The sequence below is a fragment of the Drosophila sulfurigaster genome, chromosome 3 (genome assembly GCF_023558435.1).
Source record: "Drosophila sulfurigaster albostrigata strain 15112-1811.04 chromosome 3, ASM2355843v2, whole genome shotgun sequence".
Taxonomy (NCBI): Eukaryota; Metazoa; Arthropoda; class Insecta; order Diptera; family Drosophilidae; genus Drosophila; species Drosophila sulfurigaster.
In genome coordinates this window covers 7,536,196-7,560,264 of record NC_084883.1, presented here as the reverse complement: position 1 = coordinate 7,560,264, position 24,069 = coordinate 7,536,196, and the positions used below count along the sequence as shown (strand labels likewise).

General features: G+C 37.8%; 1 protein-coding gene and 1 long non-coding RNA gene across 10 annotated transcripts in view; one reads left to right on the top strand and one right to left on the bottom strand.

The window, feature by feature from the left end:
• The window catches only part of LOC133846204 (SH3 and multiple ankyrin repeat domains protein 1), a 76,134-nt gene that overhangs the window by 10,445 nt on the left and 41,620 nt on the right, over window positions 1-24,069 (top strand). For 8 of the 9 annotated variants that reach the window (XM_062281027.1, XM_062281022.1, XM_062281024.1 and 5 more), the window contains exon 2: window positions 22,101-22,168. The exons of the other annotated variant lie outside the window; for it this stretch is intronic. The gene's annotated coding sequence lies outside the window, so the exon portion shown is untranslated. The remainder of the gene's footprint in view (window positions 1-22,100; window positions 22,169-24,069) is intronic. 9 annotated transcript variants of the gene reach the window in all.
• On the bottom strand, window positions 533-2,357 carry LOC133844945 (uncharacterized). The gene is made up of 2 exons (XR_009894660.1): window positions 1,795-2,357; window positions 533-857 (listed from the first exon to the last, which is right to left on the bottom strand). It is a non-coding gene; the product is annotated as an uncharacterized LOC133844945 (long non-coding RNA).

Here is a 24,069-nt window from a genome sequence, read left to right as displayed (position 1 = left end):
GGCATGGCCAGAGAACCTCTGGGGCATATTTGTACACATGCTCGCACTCGGTCTCACACTCGCATTAAAATGCAAATCACGGCGATGGCTGCTTATCGGCCCTGGCAATTTGAGCAAAGAGGCACAGGCCAACACACACACACACACACACACACACACACACATTCGTATTTGAGATACAGATGCACGCGCGCATACAGATACAAATAGGGAGAGATACATTTACAGATACACATGACCATTTACACGCACATAATTGTGTGTGTGTTTGTGATGGTGTGTGTTTTTTCCTTTCTTCTTCTTCGTAACAAGATTGGCTGTTGTTTAGGCCTTTGGCTTTCAGCGCGAGATTTGATTATGTGAACATGTCCGAAGGAATCGTTGAATACGAAATGTATCCGGTTACGTAGATCTTCCAGCTATAGATCTAAATTTAAGAGCTGCCAAATCAAAATATTAACTTGCCCATAATGTATACAATAATAAAATATTCTTTATTGGTTTTTTAGAAATTAAATTCACATCGTTTCGTTGAAACTCCAAGCAAACAAAAATTTATTTTCCCAAAGTTATCGCACAAACGTGTCAGTTGCCTTTGAGTGTCTGTTTTTTTGTTTTACCGAGAACAACATCAATCCTCTATATGAGCATATATTCAGACCCCACGACAAGTGCGTCAAAATCTTCAAACAAAAGCCTAAATGAATGAACAGTGAATCCCACTTTCGTTGTCAACGAGTGCGTCGTTATCATCATCAACATCATCATCATCGTCGTCATCATCATCACCATCTTTGTTGAAAAGGTCTCAAATATTTGCCCAAGCGGTGTGGCATAAAATAAAAGGTACCTTTTGCCTGGGTATAGAAACAGAAGAGGGGAGTTCAATAACTAACAAATAAAATAAAAGGCTATTAGGAAGGATAAACTGGGATAAATATTTGGATGGGCTTGAATGATGTGTGATTTGCATTGAATAAAACTTGTATGCTTTGGCTTAAACTTCAGTTTGCTTCGTAAATATGTAATATTTATAAAATTATTATTTCAACAAGATATTACTAAGGGTTATGCTTTGTAGGAAATATATAAATATGAAATATATATATGAATAAAACTTGTATGCTTTTATTTTTCCTTAGCTTTACTTTATTATTGTGTCTGGAATAAGTGCTTCAGATGGAAAGATTTTATAATTGCAATTAAATTGCATACATTATATTTTTTATTAAGATTAAACATAAAAATTTATGAAAAATGTATAAAACTAGTATGTAATAAATCAGGTATATTTCGTATTCTATGGTATATTTTGAATGCATATCAGCTTGTCTTATAATACTCATGGATACATGAGCTCTTAAAACTGAATGAGTTCAGCATTATCGCTGGTATATCGATATAATAAATGTAGCTTTCAGTATATTTCAGTATTTTTTTTTGTATACTAATCTGTCACATTTCGACAATAATACTGAACTGTTTAGTTAATATAATTCGTGGCACAAACTCTTCTCAAACTGCCCTCGCACGTGTGATGTATTTGTGTATTCACAAAACGAGTACGAGTACATTCATTCTTTTCTTGTTGAGTGTGGCTTAGGCTCCAAACGCGACTGTGTGCGTACGTGCGTGTGTAAGTGTGTGTGTGAGTGATTGTGTGTTCAAAATGGCTGCCGTTTTGACTGAAATGAAATCGACAAGCCATCAGAATGTAATATTCGTTAGTCAAGTTAATATTATTTACGCCGTAAGGCAACGAGAGAACTGGTCTCACATACATATAGTAAATACAAATCCCAATCCCAGTTGCAGAATTGTCGACAGAAGTTTTCTCCTGAAATTGAAACGCAAGCACTAAAAACATAAACATTGAAAAGAGCTGTGAATTGTGTTTTAGCTGAAATGAAACACGACACTACAAAAACCAGTTGTTAAGTAAATAAATGGAATGTGTCAAGTGCTTTAATCTCAAAATGTACTGCCAAACTTTGCTAAAACGAATTGAATTTAAATTGATGTAAGTTTTCCAATTTTTCAATTTTCCCATATGAACATTCCAAAAACACAAATATCTTGTGTTCAACTTAGCAATGTTTGACTGTAATTTCGTGGAATCTTTGATTTCGGTTGCGAGCTGACACATAATCTGGCCTTATATTGATTTTTTTTGGTAGCTCGTTTGTAGGCGTTGCACAAATTTTCGTACTTCCATATTTGTGCATTCCCCTTTAACGGCATTTTGTTGTTGCAATAATATTGTCGACAATTAACGTTCAATAAATAATTATTTAATATTTCTGTTTTGATATTTCCTACACAAATGATTGACAAATGATTCGACACTTGATTGATGTTCGTAAGCAACAACATTCGCCCAATGTTCAGTGGGTGTAATATAACAAATCAAGCAGCTTGATGTCAGTCTATCAGTCTGTCAGTTGGAGTTGAGTAGTTGCCTATTACTTGCGAAAACAAGTTCAATGCTCAAATTGCGATCGCCTTTTTAATTTTAATCAAAACAATTAAACGCGTAAAAGTCATATGAGGAAACAAGCTTGGGAGTTTGGGCTTGATCTCAACAGAAAACAACTTTCCTAAAGGTCGGTAACCGGTTTTCCTCGTTTCTTTTTGTTGGTCTTTTGGCATGAATCTTGTGTGTGGGGCACCAATTCGAGTGTCGATGTCTGGGCCAACATTCTCGAAGAAGGCCGACGAAATCAATTTTGACTGCTTCATCTTTACACGTAATGTGCGTAATGTGTTCTTGGCGTCATTAGAACAACCGTTTGACGGTTAGCGCCTCGGTTACATGTCCGAATACCGTTAGCACACACAACTTTTACGACTACACCTTGTTCTTTCTCTCTCTCTCTCACTCTCAAACTTACTTGATTCTGTGCGTCAGATGAAGGGCGGTAAATGCTCAAATTGGTGCACAGACAGACGTCTGCAACTAAATTCAATTTGTCTGTCTCAAAAGTTGAATGAACCTCAAAAAGGTCGCCCGATGGCCCCAATGCAAATATATATTTATATTGTTCACTTTTCGTTACTAAACTTACTCTTTGTACACAATTTATTTTTATATAAAATTAATACCAATATTTCAGATATTCAATGAATTGCAGTTATAAAATAAAATTGTGGAAAATTTTAAGGGCCAAAACTAATCTGGTATATTTTGAATGTAGTAGTATATCGATATACTAAATTTATATTACGGTTTTCTCAGTATATTAATTCAGTATATTTAAAACGGAAACTAGAATCTTCTCTAAATGGTGAAAAATTTGTATTTGAGTCTTTCTTTTTATACTTATTAAACATTCGAATTTTGCTTTTATTCTCATCGCTCTATACATTTCGGTATTTTATTTGTACTGTAACTAGAATTATTTCTAAATTGTGTAAGATTTTAAATTACATATTTTCTTATTTATACCAAATACTTTTCAGGTGTAGTGTTAAGTATCTTAAAAATGATCGGCTCTTCGATGCTTATTTCTTTCAATGTGAATTTCGTATTTAGGTCTTTCTTTCTTATACTTATTAAACATGCCAATATTGTCTTTAGTCTCATCGCTCGTCATTCGTTTTCCAAGAACTCATGCATATGAAGGCGATAGAGACAGCAATACCTGTAGAAGTACAAGCATTCTCTTATTTAAGCATTCATTGGCTTATTACAATTTGGCGTTCTCCTCTTTGTTTTATCATTCTGCCTAATGTTTTTTGGGGGCAATTCTAAATTCATTCTACGATTGCTCTTTGATCGTTCATAAGTAGTCTTTACTTTCGTTTCACACACTCTTTGAAATTCCGAACCATTTCTCACGCAGCGCGTGATTTAAGTAATTTTTTATGATTTATTGTACAGTCTTTTTTCTTTTCGTTTTTCTCTCGTTGTGTTTTTATGTATATTTTATTGATTCGAAGACTGAGGCTCGACCACTTTGCTGGCTCAGCTTCTTGGATGTGTTGCCTCAGTTCCAACTCAGCGCAGGTCACCTGCCACATTTTCTTGTCATTTGGTTTGGTTTGGTTTGGTTTCTTTTGTTGTGGGTTTTGCATGTTGCGCATATTTTCGATGCTTTCCAAGTTTTTCATGCTTTTGCATTCGAATTTGTTTATAATGCGACATTTTTTTCATTTTCGGTTTCGTTTTCAATGTATTCAAGTGTTGTTCATATCACAATCTGTTTTGTATTTGGTTTTCTTTCTTTTGCTTCGGCTTGTGGCGTATCTAAAGCTTTGATGGCTCAGCATTTACATTTCGGATTTGTATTGAAATTCATTTTAGTTATTTATGTTCAAGCTGCGCTTTTTTCTCTCTCTCTATTTTTCTTTCAAGTCACCCCTGCAACAAATGTATCGTTGATTGGCGGCCCTGAGGAGGCTCAAGTGTTTTTTATTTACTGTCTTTTTATAGTAGCTGATGTTGTTGTTGCTGTTGCTTGATGTTTGTCTGGAAATTAGTTGCTCATTTCGCTTCAGTGATTGTGACAGAGAGGCACGGATGGGGGAGGAGGACCTTATGCAATTGCTACACTTTGGAATTTGCAATCTAATTGCATTCACAAATTTAATTGGCAGCCTGCGAAGGATTTGATTAATTTTCAAATACATTTGAATTAATTTATTGACGCATCTGTCTGTGCATTAAAAGTGCTGATGTGCATTATCGGTTCGGTTGTGCAATTATTGAGAGTGAACTAAAAGTAACTAACATTCAATTGTCGAAATTGCATAATTATGTCGATAAGGCAAATTTACAACGATGCGTGTTTTATGTTTGAGCATATGTGTGTATGTGTGTGTGTGTGCCCATGTGTGCTTTTCAATTTGCATTAATTAAAATTGACAGGCCAAAAAATGTTGCACACAGCTTGAAAGTTGGGCAAAACGCAACCAAAACTACAAAATGTGTGTGTGTTGAAAAGTTGCCTCAAGTGAAGGCAGAGTAAAATGCAGTCAATGATGAATGTGCCACAGCAGCAGAGAAGCATGGAAAATCCAAAAAAAAAAGAGTTAACGAACAAAGATAATTATATGACTAGCCTAGTGACTGGACCCGTTCTTTAATATGCGTGAAATGGGAAAAAAATCTTTAATGTGTTCTCTTCTAAATGTGTGAAGAAGTGACTGAGTTGCACTTAGTTTTGTTAAATTAATGTTCTGTTCCTTTCTCTGACTAAAAGCTTCTCTGCATGCATCACATTCATATGTGTGAAAGCTTCAAGTGCATGAGTTTATCTTGAAATCGTGCATGTATTAGTGAGCTTTTAAATTGCTTAATTTCTTGTCTGTGTCTTGTATTCGTGTGAAAGCTCAAGTGTCGCATACAACAAGCAATCAGCGAACGAGAAGCGACAATCTGCAATCGACCATCAACAAATTGAACTCGTACAAATCTATATACATATGTATGTATAAGTGTGGTATATGTATCACCTTCATAATTGTCAGAGGCAAATACACTTTCCAATTAAGACGCCAGTCGCATGTTGAAAATGTTTTGCCTGCGGGATAAGTACGTGTTGCAGAAATCTGCGTGACGTCTGTGACTCTCTGTGGATCTGAATCTGAAGCTGAGCTGAGCTGAGTTGAGTATGTATCTGGGATCTGGTTGGGCAATGTGCACAACAAACACACGAGAGTACAAATGCAAAAATTAAAAAAAAAACAAAAACAAAAAAATGAAAAAAGAGTGAAAAAAAGGCGACGAAACTCGCTCAACTCAACTCAGCTCAAGTTTAGCCATGTGTGGGCCATATTTACAACTCACTTTGGATGCGGTTGCGGCTCTCTAGGCATGCAGTGAGAGACGCCCACATCAAGCTCAGTCTCCAACCCGAACAGACCAGACCAGAGCAGACCAGGGACTAACGAGCTCAGCGGCGCACTGCAGCGTCTGCACTCGAGTACTTCATAACTCCATGTTGATGTTGACGCTGATGCTGATGCTGAGGCCCCTAACTCTGAAGTGTCGACATGAAGTCTAACAATTGCAAGCGCAGTTGTTGTACTCGTTGCTGTTGCTATTGCTGTTGCTATAATATTTGAAGCTGTTTGTCAGTTGAGTTGTGAAATCGTTGCCAGCCATTTAAAAAATATGTGTTAGTTTTTTGCGGTTTCAATATTATTTGTTGGCCAACAACTTATGTTCAAAATCATCGACCCACTGGCCGCATGTTCGGTGATGTTGATGGCCATGTCAAGTTCAGAGACAACATTAACAGTGAGGAAAACTCGAAACACGTTTATAGTATGTGTGATAGGGCTGCTCTCTTAATGCAGTTTCACACGAACATCAAAGATAGAAATACACGCAGCGTCGTCCACAAATTATTTATATAAATTAGCACAAAAAAAGGGGCAGTTGTTGGATGTTGTTGATGATGTTGATTTGGATACATCGAGGCTGGGGGCTGCTCTCTGTATTGCTGTGGCGAAAGATGCAATTTTATGCGCAGACGCCTAAATTGAAAGCGACGCCAAGCGGCACCCAACGAGGCGTTCTACAGCCACCATACTAAGAGGGGGGCACAGTTTGACAGTCTCTGCAACAGCAGCAGCAGCAGTCTGTGCATACACACATTAGTCTATGTGTATGAACATATACTTATTTAACTACAAAGCTCTAGGCAGCTAGGGTCATTAACATGCCCATCAAAAAGCGAGACAGAAGGAACAGAGCAAGCGAGAAAGATAGAGAGCGTAAACCAAACAGCAGGAAAAAGCGACAAAAGCCGTGTACTAAGAGCATGGGGCATGCAACATGAAATGCGAATGCAATGCCCCTGTGTGTGTCCGTATGTGTGTGTGAGTTTGTGTAAACAGTCGCTCGTCAAGCTCGACCCTGCTTCAGTGCAAACCAGTCTGCAATTGTGGGTGTCTGAAGCCGCCTAGAAGCAGTGGGGAAGAGCACGAGGATGGGCATTCCAGCTGGCAAGGATTTGGCGAGTGGCTTCCAGCGAGTGCTGCGATGGCAATGTTTGCTGTTAGCTGTTGGCAGTACGTGTTGCAGTGGCAACTTCCAGCTGGTCAGGTTCTAAGGTTCAGATGCGGTTCAGGTTCACGTTGGGGGGGTCAGAAAAGGTTTTGTTTAACTGTTGGTTTCCATTTCCCATTTTCCATTCGAGACTTAATTTCTTAGTAATTATATCGCTACACCAATATCTTTACGAATTTAAAATATACTATATTACTTTAAATTTATTAACGATTCTGCCAATTATTTATAAAGAGAAGAGCATAATATATTTTATGTATACATATTAAATTACATTTTAGAATATTGAATTTCATACTTGAAACTTACATATAATTAATTGCCTCATTTTCTGTCTCTTTCAGGTAATTAAAATTTAATACATCAGCAAAATTCGTGGATAAAAACAACAAAAGTTGCGATTTGGCTAAATAAATACGGCTCATTATTCAAATTGCGCAGAATGCGTTAAAAATGTGTTGCCAAAAGGTAAATAAAAATCAAACAAAGGCTATTGCTTTTTAGCCTTTTATTTGCCGGCTCGTTTAATATTTGTGTGAGCTTTTTTGTTTGGCTGAAACATGAGACCGCACTTTATGGTGGCCAATTTGTTAATGTCTCTATAGAATGCACAATAGACGATTGGGTCGCGAGTTAAAGACCTTTCGCGTTGCCTTAGAACCTAACCATCCAATTCTCTCATCGTGCTTATTATTATTATTACTGTTACTCTTTCTGTTGCTGTTGCTCCGACACTTTCTTACCAAAAACATTTCCTGTTCCTAATATTACCTAGACATGCAACAGCAGTCAGACTCGAGAGTCAACTATTCATTATGTTATATACAGGGAGAAGAATGGTTATTAGCTTGATTAGTTCAGGTGATAAACACAATTTCGTAACTTTCACTACAATAGGCGGCCTAATGCCAGCAATTAACTGTTGGACTAGTTAATAGCCTGGTTGTTGCTGATTAGAGATGACGACTCTTTGCTCCACATATGTACATTTCCAGTCCATCATAATGAGATGATTGCGTACCTTTTAGCACAGGTCATGTCAGGTCACACGTGTCCCATCATCGTGTTTAAGTTTCACTTGGTATTCAGTTGTGCAGTCGAGATTTTCAACTATCAGCGCTAAGTTGTCAGGCAAACATTACAGTGAAAACTGAACACCAATCTCCATTGATTTGTGTGTGCCCAGAATTAGCATTTTGCTTTGTTTGCCTTTGCCGTAGAATGAGGAGCTACAATGGGAAATTTTGTACAGTTTACGCATGGCTGACTCGAGACTCGGAGTCGGTGTCGGAGCAGGAGTCGGGGGGTCTCTAATAGCTTCTTAAAGTGACCAAAATGAACTCGTTTGGCATGTGCCCTCTTCTTAGTGGAAGCTAAGTGCTGTCAATTAGTAGAAGGTGGGCTTCATTTTGGATGGGGGGACAACTCTTTAACAGCGGGCGGTTCTTGAGTGCCTTGACTTGGCTTATTGATGAGTCTGGTCAACTGATTTATGGATCACTTTGTGCGTTTGTCACATTTACCGCGTTGCGGGTTGCGGTCTCTATGAAGTAATGAAATGGATGAATGCATGTTTATTGGCTACAAATGAGGTTTTCAATATGGAAAACAAAGCGATTAATAACCTATCTATAATTTATTGCGTACGAAAATCAATGTATTGTATTAAGAGTGTTGAGATTTATTTATTTAATTAATGTCAACAGTCGCTTTAATTTAAAACAAACATCAAAGCAAGAGATGTTTGATTTTGATAAAGAACTCGTATGTACATCATTTATATTTTAATGTTGTTGTTATTTTCATTAAACGCTATTTCATTTTTCACAATGCTTATATACATATAACAAATACAAAGTTAATAGACTTTATACAAAAGCAAAACAGTGCAAAAGCGGTATTATACTAGATACAAGAATATACCAAAAGCTTTATTTGGTATATTGATATTTATACCAACTCTGTATACTAAAGAAATAAAGACTCTACAGCTGTTGTTGAATATACCACAAACTTTATTTGGTATATCGAAATTTTTAATACGTGTATGTCGTATAGTAAAGTATTTACCAGATTGTTATACAAATTTACATTTGCAGCCGTTTTTTGCCATTTAACATAATAATGTTCAATAACTTGAATATGTAAATTGAATAATAAACAACTCAATTTTTAAAAATGATTGAATCAATATTGTCAAAATATAATGCAAATTGTTAGGCTTTCAAATTTCATTCCTCATTTCATTAGCTTTGCCATTTTTTCTGTTTCTAATTTATAACTATGACTAAACTTGGCTGCGAATATTAAGAAACTCGCGTTTTCTGTATGAAAACTTACCCAACATTTTGTCACGTTAAAAAGTGAGTTGAATTTCGCTTATGTCAGCATTTTAGTCGACGCTTCGGTCTACTTTTTATGCGTTTCACATTTATTAAACGATCGTCTTTATTTATAAATCATTTCATTATGAGCGCTTATGTCTGAATGCGAAATATTGTATTATCTTCACAGCGAAGTGACTTATTTTTTGTCGCATATTTTCGACGCGCTATTTCGGCATTTTTGGCACTAATTTGACAAGGTCATCGGGTGGCTTTTATCTCTCAAGTGTTTGTTGTGTGTTGTCTGCCGTCGTCTTGGGGCCGCTTTTGTTGTTTTGGTGTTAGTTGTTTATTGAAATCACGACCACATTCACGTTCACGTTCGAGTTTGAATCGAGCTTAAATGAATTCATTTGCAGCGTTTATTTTATTTGGATTTCTGTGGTTCGTCACATTTTTTTTCTTTGTGTGTGCGTAAATTATTTGCATAAACATTTGACGACTCATCTTGAGTCTTGACATAGGTGCGAAATTGTTGCTGTGAAATCTATTCATATAAATTAGTGGGTCATTTGGTGTTGACCCCAAATAAATTTGAGCTACCGCTGACAGCACAACGGATTTCCTGTTAGAAAGGCTCTGGGAGCATCTCCAACTAGACCTCGTTTCCCCCTTCCCCTCTGTCTGCGACTGCAATTCAAATCGATTGTCCAAACTCTGTTCGTGACTGGCAAACAACAGACAATTAACCCCACGTTGCTCAGGACTGTGGCTCTGACCCACCTGACATCCAATTCACTTTGAACTCAACCTGTCTGTGTCCCTGTCTCTCTTCCTCTCTCTCTTGCGCTGTCAGTGTTGCTATCTCTTTCGCCTTCTGACGCTGATCCTGTGCCTATCGTTACGTAAATGCTGATGGCGCTGGAGTTGGGGCTTTGGTTTAATTAACGAGCTGGATTTGTGTGATAAGACTGCGACGACAAAGCTAATTAAATTATAAACTAAACCCGAGCAATGGAAACTGTGAGCAAAGAGAAAGACAGCGAGAGTGGCAGGGGGAGCTAAGTACAACTCCTCCAAATGGTTAAATAATACGTAAATAAATGAGCGTCCATTTTTGAAATGCCTCGACACGAACAACGTCCCCAACTGGAGTCGTAGTAGAAGGAGGAGGAGGAAGAGGTGTTGGGCTGACAATCATTTTACACTTTGATGTGGAGGGAGTCGCTTTAATGCAGCTAGCCACAGTGGTCAGATTTAAGCAAATAGCTAATTAAATTCACAGAGTATGTTGGTTAGAGAAAGAAGATATCAGAAGTAAGAAAGCTACAGTTGAGTGTGCTGGATTATGGGATATACGCTAGATCTTTTCAATAATAATAAAACAGTGCGGTACTACTATTGAAATATCCCAAATTAATATATCGAAATTTCTAAAATATACTGAAAGATGTATTTTGTTTATTAACATTCAAAATATGCCATTCATTCGCTGGCTTTTTTCATATGGAATTATTTCTTGAAAATAATTTCTAATTTTTAAATTTCATTAATATAATTAAGTTCTATAAAATTACGCTCCGAGTTTTAGGTGTTCATACTGATAGATAGATAGGCGGACATCGAATCGGCCAGGAAGTTATACTAAATTTCTACCATATGTATAGCCAGTATAATAATAGCCATATATTAATATTTCATTAAATAGTTTTTTCATCATTAGTTTTGCGAATTTGCGGCACTGTGCAGTGCAATATTTGACTAGCTGAATATGAATTATGCGTTGCCAAACGACATCGTCAGGCTTCGCGTTGCCATCAACGCTGCTCGATGGCCACGGAATTGGCGGGGCAATGACAAACGCTGCTTGTGGAGCAGCTGTTGGCATTCCAATTGCGGCTTATGACCATAAATAAGCTTGGTGCTTACAGCTCGAACTGTGGTCCAAGTCACAACTAACAAATGCGATATAATGCGAATCGAATGTTGTTTAAATCGTGATGCTAGCCGAATCTCAGGCAATTTACTGTCTAACAATTCTATTATAGTGGCAAGAATATTATGCCTGGCTCTGTATGGTCTAATTTGTTGGTATTAGACCAAATTGCAAACAGGGTGTGGACTCTCGCATTGACTGATTTGCATGTGAAGTGCAGTCGAGAGTGGTTGGGTTAGCTTAGATGATGTAAGGGGAGCATTGCCAAATGGCCTCTAATAGCAGAGTGCATCCGATGGAGATGGGCTTGATGATGCCCACTCAACTCGACACAGTGCACAGCGTTGTGGCGGTCTTTCATTTAATTCAATTAATTAGCAACTCAGGCTGCAGAAAGCAGTTACAAATCTCATCTTGTGCTGGCAGCCTGCAGCTTCTATTCAGCTTCAGTTTCAGCTTCATCTTGGCCTTTTTTTCCTTCGTCAGAGCGGCGTGTGATGAACATTTCCGCCAAAGTTTTTCTGCAATCAAAATTAATTAAGGCACACAAACATAGACAAAGAGAGAATGCAACTTGCCAGGCAATTTTGCATGCCCCTTTTAGCGTCTGACTCTTTATTGCATTTTACCGCAATGCTGCTGCTGCTGTTGTTGCTGCTGTTGCTGCTGTTGCACCTGCATCTCAGCACATCGTCTTTGTCTTGACATGGAAACTGCCACCAGCAGCCCCAGCTGCATTTCCAACTAGAGTGCAACTGACGAGTTGCTGCTCAGTTGCTCAAGTTGCGCATAATTAAAAGTGGAAAACTGTTTTCAACTGCAACGAGCCAACGGTCCATTAATTGGCCTGATCTTTGCCCATAGCAATCAATCAGCAACGCTCTGATCCGACAAGCAAAAGTGTCATCTGGTCCTTGTAGCCTTCAACGATCGCCGATTGCCATGTCGTGCATTTTAAATACTTGTTCTACCCAGCGTAATAATACTTAAAAGGATGCTAACAGTGAAGTTGGCTTGCCCATTAAAACAGCAATAAAACCAAACGCTTTACTAATAATAAACATTGAGCTCGAGAAGTTCGCTGCAAAGAACTCGTTTAGTTAATCGGCAATAAAATGGCTTGTTTATATGCTTAGAAAATTCTTAGATCGTAAATGAGGAATCAGCTTTGTTCCCTTATGCCATAAAAATCATAAAATGATGTCAGCTGAAGAACTTTCCCAGGCAGCAAGCTTCAAGGTAGAGAAAAGAAGTATCATCCAAAGTGAAATGCATAATGAGCATAATGCTCTGCACGATGTCTCGATGCCGCTGATAATGATAATGTGTGCCTGCCACTTGCAACTGCAACAGCGACAGCGACAGCAACAGCCACGACACCTGAGCGTGGAGATGACAGGCGGGAGAGTCGGGAGGTGGATGCGAGGTGAAATTTGAGAAATGTGCACAGTAATTAAATACAAAGCTTCAAGCGCGACAGCATAAGCCGATGCCGCAAGATAATGCATATTTTGTGCAAGACAAAAGGAAATGCTGCAAAATCAGCCCCAAGAACTTCCAAGCTTGAGAGCGAGAGAACTGGGAACTGGGTGCAAAACAAGAGAGGAGGAGGAGTAGCATGCAAAATATGAGAAAACGAGAAGAAGAAGAAGAAGAAAACTCAAACGTGTGTTTGCATGTCAGCCACATAGTAAAAGCAGCTTCCAAATTAATGACTGAGTTTCACATGACAGCCAGGAGACAAAGACAGAAGATAGAATAGAGCAGCGAAGAAGTAGCTGCCGATATTGTTGTTGTTGTTTTTGTTTTTGTGTTGTGATGCAGACAATTGGCCATGAAGCACACATGTGTGTGAAAGCGGTGGAGAAGCCGCCACAATTGCAGATAACTATAAGATACAAGTGGCCAGATACAAAATAGAACAAGAACAGCAACAGCAACAGCAACAGCAGCAACTACAATAATAATAGCAACAATAGCACAGCAGAGACGTGTAATGAATGCGTGTAGGAAGCAAGCAGTCGAGACGAACTACTCACTACTGACTGGCGCTAGAGATGAACATCAGAGCCAAGAGCGTAGCCAAGAAACTGCTCGATAATGAGATACCCTGCAGAGAGTTAGATTGAAAAAACAGAAACCGAACGAGCAAGTGTTATTCTTCAGAATGTTTCCGATAATGGAGTGCATTCATCAATTATTCAATCGAAAATCTATTGAAGACTTCTTTGTAAAAAAATTACATAATTTACACAATACATAAAAGAATTCGTTTAAAATGAATTGCCAAAAACTGTAATGGAAAATTAAGTACGTTTCTACATTACATTCAAGTTAAGTGTGACCATATCAACCTTGTAAATATACTAGATTGTCGTGTTTTTACAATTGATACTGAAATCTTACGCTTTACAATGTGTAGTATAATTTTCTATCATTGTAAGATCTACGAGAAACTATAAGAACTCTTGTTTTTTAACATACTGTTTGGGATCTTTTAATAACAGAGAAATTATGCAGGCAGACAGTAAGATAGGTAGTTTTGTGGAGTCGTATAAGTAAACCCTGCACTTTGAAATTGCAATTAACATAAATTTCAACTATAATATTCTATTATTTAGAAATCAGATACTGAATAAGCCCTGGCATTAAACGATTTATTAACACTTTTCTCAATCTGTTGTTTTCACTCGTTGTGTCTGGTCGTATGCAAAGTGAAAAGATTGAATTGAAAACTACTTTTTAAAATATATTTATATAAAGACAAACTTCCAAGACTATTCAAGAAAATTTGTCCAGAATTTTCTTGCTCTATTCTAGCACAATATATTTCTCATTATCCATTTAGATCGTTCGCTATTGTCTTCTAGTGGTTGCTGTTGACATTTTGCATTTTCTTAAATCCCATAATTGTATTAAAAGTTGCAAGTTTTATACTTTTTAACTTGGTCCTTATTGTTAATGTTTCTGGCGTAGACTCGTCTTAGTCTCTCAACTGCAGGGCATTTGTAGAGAAAGTGGAGGAGGAGGAGGGCCATAAAATGCAACTGCGCCATTTTCAAAGTAAAGTTTTATGTAATTAGCGCTGTGGAATGCTGGCAGCAGTTGTTGCAACAACCTGCTCCCGTCTCTGCCCCCGTTGTGTCACTCCTACGACGAACAGTTTTCAATCAGTTGATATACGAGCAGGTGTCAAGAATAACGAAGCAGATACTTGGAAATGCGAGGTACAGTTGCCGCTAGTTGACTGATTGTCTGGCCTAAATAGTGCAAGCGTTTTGGCAGCATTTAAAGTTAAAGGCTTATACATATGTACATGGCCAGCAGGCAGCAGCATCCTTTAGACAGGATTGTGGAGATAGAGCTTGCAACATGTAAGCTATGCCTTTGTTAGTTGCGAGCAAACTGTAAATATGAGCTGGAAAACTGTATTTGGGTTAGAGATTGCTCAAAAATGTATGAAGGAGCAAGACAGAGCAACACAGAGCAAGAGAAAGATATAGCTAAGAAGAGAGAAAGAGAGAGAGAGACAGAGAAAGGGAGAAAACTATCTCTAGGGACGAGGAGTTTGGTTGCTTCGGGATGCCTGGGCTCAGGTTATTTAAAGTGCTTCGTTTTAATTGTGTGTCTGGGCCTGGGCACTAGAAAGACGTCAGAACTTTGCAATGAAGTAGTCGAAGCTGCCGGCTGCTGTTCTGTTCTGTTCTGCTCTGCTCTGCTTGCAACAAAATTTATTATTTATGGGCTGAGCCAATTCATTTGCTGGTATTTAAAACAGGCTGTGGGTGGTCCACTCGACTTTTCCATTTTATAAAATATGGCCAGGCCAAGTGAGCAAGTGAGCTAGTGAACAAGCGAGCAAGTGGCCAAGTGGCCAAGTGACTTGTGAGCGGAAATACTCAATTGGGTGTGGGCGAAAGTAGTGCAGGTAGCAAAGTGGAGAAATGTCGTCTGCTTGCATCTTGAAAATTGCATTTAAACACAAAACGATCGTAAACTTTAATTATAAAATTGTTGCGAAAGTCAGCCAATCACCATTTACTTAAATTATGCTTATTTAGTCATAGAAGAAAAGTGTATCAAAGTCATTAATACAATATCTCTTTACTCTCAAATGTAGAATGAAGTTAATACATAATATCTCTCGATTATTTCTCATCGTGCACTTCTAAGAGCTGCTTCGTATTCCCACAATTTCAATAAAAATCTTCCAAATAAAAAAAATTGCTCACGATATTCGATTGACAATTACAATTTGCTAAAAGGCCGCAGCCATCGATGGACAACAAAAGATATGGCACACGAAATTCATCCAATTAAATTTAGCCAATGCCAAGCAGTCGACACTTGCCGCGGAAAACGTTGCACAAATATGAAATCCATGAGATCTACAAGCCAGCAGCAGCAGCAACAACAACAACAGCAACTACAACTACGACGACATCAGCTATAAAAAGTTAAACCGTTAGGTGGGGGCGACACGTTGACGGTGATATGCAAAGCATAGTTAGATGAAGAGGCAGAAGGGATTAAAGTGTGGTAGCGGGTGCTGCAGCTGGCAAAATAAAAGGTGCACATGTGGCACAAAGAGCAAGGAGAGTGATTGGGAGAAGCAAATAGTGAGAGGGAGAGAGAGAAAAAGACTGAAGGGAAATCGCGAGAAGAGGCGAGCGTCGTTGTCACGTGGGAAATTTTCAAGTTCAAAGCAATTTTGCCAGGCAGAGTCAACTGTAAAAACGAAAACCAAAGAAGAAGCCACCAACAACAACGGCAACAACAAGAGAAACAGCAAAAGCAACAGCAACAACTGCTAAAAGAACAACAAAGCGTGCACTCACGTGAGGCTGATATTAATCGGCTTTGAAATCGTGAGGTGGGCCAACGTGGAGGCACAGATACAAAAACAAACAGCAAAGGCAAACAGCACACAGACAGCTATGTAAATACTGTTAGCGAGTACTTAAAGCCAATACACTAACACTGATACTAATACACAGCCACTAATACATGCACTTGCTGAGCCTGTGTTCATGTGTCTTCTGCGGAAGCGAATGGCAAACAGGTTGACAACAACAACAACAATAACAATAACAACAACTACGAAGCAAGAACAACAGCAACAACTGCATATAAGCTGCAAAATAAAATACCAGAAACAATTGCAACTGTTGATAGCTAGAGATGAGCTCGTGACACGCTGACAATAGCACGAAAAAGTTTCAGCTCATACAGACAAATTATTCTTTGGTTTCAATTTTATTATTTTAAAGAAAAGTTATGAAGAGATTTATGTAAATAGTACAAAAGTGTCAAATAATTTATTGCTAGGTTCAAATATTCATTAAATTGTTTTATTTCAGAATGGTATATAATATAATATTAAACTTTATTAGATGCTACTAGATACACTTGTTAGCAAATAATTCACATTTCTCTTCCATTGCACTAAGAGATGAGCTCGGAACACGAAGACAATATCAGTACCTCAGTTAGGTTATCGTCATTATTCCCGTCTCTAGTTATAGAGCAGCTTCTTCAGTCTCTTCTCAGCAATTATCCATCACAGTCAGCGGGCCTCTTCAATTTCACTGCTTTCATCACCACTTGCTCCTCGTGTTCATGTTGTTGTCGTTCTTGTGGCACGTCGCTTGCCTGCCATTTGCCCCGCCCTGCAAGTGTCTTCACTTGGCTTGAGTTGGCTTGGCTACTGTTTAATGGCCACCCCAGCGGGCGTTTTGTGTGGCATACCAACAGTTAGAATTAATTGACGTTAATAATGTTTCGATATCAAGATTTATGCTGCGAGCGAGTCTCATCGCTTCATCGTTGTTGCTCAGCTTCCGTTGCAAATGCAGTATTCTATTTGCTGGGTCCCTCTAGTCACTCTTGATGACAGGTTTGCGATCGTTGCGAGCATTCGCAAGTGTTTGCGTTGGTCCATTGCAACGGTTCTTTTGCCAAGCCATCTGCTTCTTTATGTTAGAGTTTTGCATTTAACATTTCACATTTGCCATCTCACATTTACATGAAATGGAAAAGTTCGTAGCGCTGCGACGATGATAATCAATTTGGTGCAAACAACTTACTCATAATTTAGATGTTTCATTCACATTTCACACTCTGTGATGACAAAATAACTAAGTGACAGATTTGGCTGTAAACATGCTAAAATATTGCTGAACATTAAGTTAATCATGCATGTAGTAATAAAGCTCGAGTTTAATTATACCAAACAGCTTAAAGTTTTAATATTTTCTATATGTTATTACTTATACTAAAAAATGTTTTAAAGTACATAGGGAATGAGTAACTGAAAGTTTTAGGAAATATAAATTTGTGTTTATTTCGTTCTATTTTATAAACATTGCCGACACAAATGATATTTTTGTACATGAATTTGAAATTGGAATAGTAAAAACAAGTACGAGAGCTTTAATCGATAACCTCTACTCATTTTCAATAATGTGTAAACGTTATTATCGTTTAAATATACCAGAAAAATACTTAAATATGCCAAGTGAATATTTAAGTATGGTATATCAATATACTAATCCTTGCAAAAAAAAATAATACTATAAATACAGTTAACATTTTTTTTTCATATTTTTTGTTTATTCAATAACTGAGGTGGAAAATGGTTTAAAACTTATATTTTTATACACTTTAATTGTCCCCTTCTGTATTTCAACTGAAATGTAAGTACATATGTAAGTCGATGACTTATCCCTATACATATTTTAGATTAAAAATTTAAATAAAGAGCTCAATTTCTTTCGAAATATGTACTTGTGTTTTTATGCTTTGGGGTAAGAGTCGCTAGTCTGACCGCGTGCTGGACATTTTAGTAGCCAGAATTCTTGTAATTTTCAACTTTAGGCCTATAAGCTATAATGTGGCCATGACTTGAATCACTCACCCAGTGAAAATAGTAAACTAGTGAATCCGTAAACAGCACTTCAGGGCCTAATAAAACCTCGATCTTGCTGTGTGGACGTTTAGAGGGCAGCTGAGCAGCTCGTACTGGGTTTTGGGCAGCGCGAGATTGCATTTTCATACGGCGGGCACGTTCCAAATCGCAATGGGTCATAAAAAGTACTTTACGACAGCACAAGAAACTACAAGAATAACAACAGCAACTACTGAGCAAGATGCCACAGATTCTTACACCTTTGTTGGAGCGGTGTTTGAGATGTGAACTGGAGGGTAATTAAAAAGAACTTAGCACATGGTCGCGACACGAGCGATAATAACAAAGAAAAAAGGAACCAGCTAGTAGCGAATGACAAGTTGCAGGTTCCCCAGTGTTCATAAATGTCAAGTTCAGGGCTGTGGGCAGAAGAAGCACAACAGAAAGCACAGTACACGCCCTCATGGAGGGGTCGTCAGGTACAATGTTTTAAATGCCTCTTGTCCAAGCAAAAAGTCAAACAGAAACAGCAAAACTCGCAAAGTCAAAGCCAACGCCAATGGCAGCGTCAAAGTTAATGTGCCAGCGGCAACAACAATGAAACGCGTAATTAATTTGACGCACTGCATCTTAATCTGCAATTTCCCGCCCTAAAGTCTCCCCCATCCCCTGACAACTTGTGAGAATCGCCAGAGTTTCCCCCATCTGTGAGAACTTTAAGTTGATTTAATGAGTTTTTTTTTGCGTTTTGCGCGAAAAGCGATTCAATTTTTATTATGTAAACAGTTCAATGAGCCCACGGAGCGCCGACCGCTTAAGACTTGAACCAATTAAAATCTAATTAGGCACATGATTTGATTAGCTTTTATGATCATTAGCCCTTTGAAGCACCTTAAGGAAATAGCTCAACTATTTTTATATACAATCTAAATGAGTCTTAGCAACGAGCATTCCAGACAATCCAATCAACACTTAACAACGGGAGTTAAATGCACATAGTTAACATGAAAAGCTATTTACTAAAATACTGTTAACAGTTGGTTGTAAACAGCTGTCGATATTTTTATACGACCTAAATAATTAAAGCAAATGTGCTGGCAGAAGTGCTAAGAATTGATCGTAATTCCTAGGTATTTTTTTTAGTAGTCGAGGCATTGATGCAGTTTGTAGTTGTAATATAGTTTGAGTATACTTTTATACCTGTTATCAATAGGGTATTAGTATATTTTCGGTAAGTTCATTTGGTATGGATTTCAAGTAAGATTATATACTCTCTGACTGCACTTAAGATAAATATCCTTACAAATTTCCTCCTGTCATCAGTTTGAAATATATATTTTATCATTAAAGAATCAACACTGTGTTTAAATAATTGGGCTTAGTATTTAGTTAAAATATTAATATATGCAACACATTTTCATAATTTTGTAGCGAAGTAATATACTTTTATACCTTCTACCGTTAGGCATTTAGTATATTTATATATTAATTGGGTATATATTTTAAGTAAAAGCCTAAAAACGTAAATATTCAAGTTACCTTTTCATACATACATTTTATATATTTTAAGTAACATCGTAAGATCATAAAAAAAATATAGAAGTCACTCACTCGCTGCACTCAAGCCAAATCTCTTTGCTAATGTGTTTGTCATAAGTTTGGGAGATACCATAGATCATATAAGAATCTTTTGCAAGTGAAATCTCCGAGATTGCTGAACTCGACACCATGCCAAAAGGGGCTTAAGGCCGGGCATAAATCTTGGTCAGCATCAAGCAAACAACTCTCTGCATTAAAAATTCATTTATAATGGCCATAATGTTGTGTGAGAGGATCTGAGAGGTTTTACCGTTTCGGTCTTATGCTGCTGCCATATGAGTCGTCGATGCCATATGCCATATGAGGTTGATGAAGAAACATAAGCGGCTTAAGTTGAGGCCCAAATGCAAAACTGCGTAATCAAATGCATGTAATTTGAGTTTAATGAGTGTCAAAGTTATTAAAAATCATTTGTTGGCCACTTTTGGTTAGCCATGATGCTAGAGACAACAGTCAACAGCCTCAGCCTCAGTCTCAGTCTCTGTTTTGTTGAGAGGCAGCTTCGAATTGTGCTGCTCGTTCAAGCCATTAAAGGCAAAGTTATCAAAAAACCGTTTAGAGCCTTTTTGCTAACCCGTTTTTGGCAGTCATTGCAGCTTAATTACACACATATGTGCAGTCTCCATGTGTTAATGTGGTTGGGTGTGCGTGTGTGCGATTGTGTGATGTGTGTGAGTGCTGAAATTGCTGTTAATTATGATCAAGTTGCTGAGGCTGTTAAGTGGACTAAGCAGCGCAGCTTGTGGCAGACACGCTTTTTATTTGTGCCTTGTAAAACACAAGATGCCACATTAAACAACAACGACAATTTACATAACACACGAATCACTCCGCTCACTCTCCTCCTCCCTCTCTCCTCTCACCACCGCCCTCTTCTTCTCTAACAAAATTGAGTGATTAGCGCAAATGCAAAACACGCAAAGCTTTAAGTTTAAGCCTCCCAAAAATGAATCTCAAATGGCACTGAGCGAGGTCTGTTATAGAGTTGTTTGGTGTCAACTACAACAAAGGCGACAACAACCACAATGATTATAGCAACACACAAAACGCCAATGTGTCTGTGAATGAGGAAAAACCTCGCTACACGAATGATCTATACTCTGTATTAACAAAATTCAAATTGTTTAATCGCAGGCTATTTACATACTCGAATATAATCGTGTAATTTGCATAAATGAAGCATTAATTTACGTTTTTGTTATACTTTGTGGAGATTTGTAAGATAGCTTGTTTTTCTGAATACAGTACTATGTACCTATAATTACTATATATCGTTAGTTCAACTATTGTATTGACATTGAAGGATTAAGATGCATAATTATGCAACCAATTTGTAAAATAAAATATGGATTATTTAGTGTCGTTTAAATGCAATCAAATACATCTATAGGCAAAAGCGTAAAAGTATTACATTTCCTTTTTTGGGAATGGAAGACAAAGATAGTTTCAAGCCTAATAAATTGAGAAACTTTAAATTATTGTCATTCGTTTTTTTTATTTATACCTAATTTATAAATAAGAATGCAATGCTAATTTGTGTTTTACAGTATTCAATAATTTATGCATGCATTAATATTCTGCTCATCTAGTCACATTACTGAGAACTAAGAAAGTTTGACCATACAGCTTGGTTGAATAATCCCGAATAATGCGGTCAGAAATACAGTCACATTATTACGCTTATTTTGTCATATGCAATGTGTGCTTATCATTTTGTTTAATGGAATATTTAAAGGTTTCCAAAGAGTCAAGAATCAAAACAATTCTAATATGTTAAAGTATGTAGAGTATTGTAGAGTATTTAAATTGCCCACAAGTGTCTGTTGGTGTGTTAATGTTGCTCATTGTTGTTGTTGTAGTAGCGCGAAAATTTGTTGGCTATCAATTGGCATGCAACTTTTTTGCTATAACTGTGGGCGTCACAAGTTGAACGTTGAACGCTGAACGCTCAATGCTGCATGCAGCACGTAGCACGTATTGTGTACGTAACCACCCACAGTTATACGCAGCAATGAGTTATGTTGTAACGGGGGAGGAGTTGCAGAGTGAGGTAGAGGTAGAAGAGTGTTTGGTGGCACACTCTGCTATGTCCATTGATTTGGTTTGTGCTGCGTCTGCTGTTCACTTGGCGTATGATTGATGGCCCTGCAGCTAGCGCAAAATATGAAATTAGCCTGGCTTCAAGTTTGCTGGCGTAATAAATTGCGTTTATCGAGGAAAATTGGCAGGCAAAATATTTGCACGTTAAATAGAAATTAAGGAACTGCGTCAACTTGCGTTTTAATCTTTTCTCTCTCTCTCTCTTTTTCTCATCTACAGCATTTTGTTTTGATGATGTGCAACACAGTTTGAGCAGCACTGCCTTGGAACTGGCCCAGAGGCAAGGGGTAAGTTGAGAGCGAGTAAAAGACATTTTTTCGCTGCATATTTAAATAGCTTTTGACTTCATTTATTATTTAAGTTTTTATGCATGTTTTTGTCTTAGCTACCTGGTGTGCGGAGTGTTACGAGTGTGAGTCTGATCACACTGTGTGTGATGTGTCTCCTTCTCCGTTTGCTACCTGGCCTGCATTCAAACCGGTCGAATCAGTCTCTCGCATTTGCATAGAGTTTTGTTCTTTTTTAATCGCCGCTTTAATTTATTTTCATTGATTGCAACAACATGGCACCAACAACAACAGCAACGGCAACAACACCAAATCGCTGAATCTGTCGCTGACTTAATACTGCGATTTGTGTGCAATGACGTAATTCAGTTGCTGAAATTAGTTGGAAATTTGTTAAGTATCGTTAAAGTCATTCAGTTGATCTGTCATTCTTCGAATGAATCCATTAAAGTTGTGGAATTGAATTGCGTTTTCATTTGCAATTGCACTCACAACTGATTTATTTGTAAATTTAGTGAGTATTTTATTTTGGTATTGAGTGTAAAGTGTAGTAGTTAAAATGTGTCTGTTTCGAGATTTATTAGAAGTTGCACAAACAAAAATCGAAACAATTTCAATCAAATAAATGCCAAAAAAACAAAACAAAGTTCTTTTTACCTTTTGGCATGCTCTTCGTTTATTTGTTTGCGGGCTTTGTTCTATAGCATTTACCTGGTTTCTTTAGAACAGGAAGTTGGTTTGTGGTTGAGGCGTTCAGTTTTAGTTTGATTTCCAGCGTAATTTGCTGTGGTTCCTGACTCAACTCTATTCAATACAATGCTATCCATCCTCAGTATCCCTCAGATATCACATGCAGCTAGACAATGGAACAGTCAATGATGATGATGATGCAGATGGTGAGTGAGTGACAGCCCCAGGGAGCTCCGCTGACGGCCACATAAAAGGGTTAAGGGCAAGCGTTCGGGGCAAGTTCGTATGTATCTCTCTCTTTCTCTCAATGTCTGTGTGGCCACTTGGGTCAGAGTTAATTTTCTTATTGTATTAGTCTCTATTCTCTGCAGTTTGTTTGGCATATAATGATGCCACTTGATTGAAAATGAACGTGACTGGAAAACAAGTTTTCGGACTTTTTCTTTTTGATACTACTGCTGTTGTTTTATTATTGTTGTTTCCTCTCTTGGGCTGCCTTGAGCAACAAAATACAGAAAAAGAAGAATATACCAGAAACAAAATAGTTGAATAAATTTGACAAGAAACTTTGACATTGCCATAAACTATTTCTGTGACATGTTTTGCAGCACTCTACGTTGTTTACAGCACACAAATTCCTCCATTCCATTCCCGCCTTTGAGAACTACTCCTGGTCTCAAAGACACCAAAGATGCCAAAGAGTTTTAGGCACCCGTTCGTTGGAGTTTAGTTGAAATACGCTTAGCTTACTTCTATTTAATATTATTTAATTAAAGCGCATGTCTAGCAACGTGGAATGCCGAAGGATTAAGACCTAAGGACTATGTGTCTGCACCGCAGTCTCTTCCATGTTTTCTAACGGTATGTGCGCATTTCCGTTTTCTGTATACATTGAGTCCAGAGAAGCTGCACAGTGTAAAACTTGATGAACGTTACTAAACTTGACCAATGGAATTCCCTTATTTTTAGCGCATTCTTGTGGTTTCACTGTGCAGCGAATAGAGAGAAAAATAGCCGGAATTTATGAAGTTGTGGGCGCGGAATTTGTTCTGTTCGCTTTTTGTGCAGTTTGCCAATTCGCTGCTGCGTTGCCTGGGCGAATTACTTTGCAGCATCCAACAATGATGTGGTTTCTCCTCAACCAAATTAAAACCCATTTCGTTTCTCCACAGCTGAAAATCACAGTGCCTCAGATTGAGTAAGGCCATTAA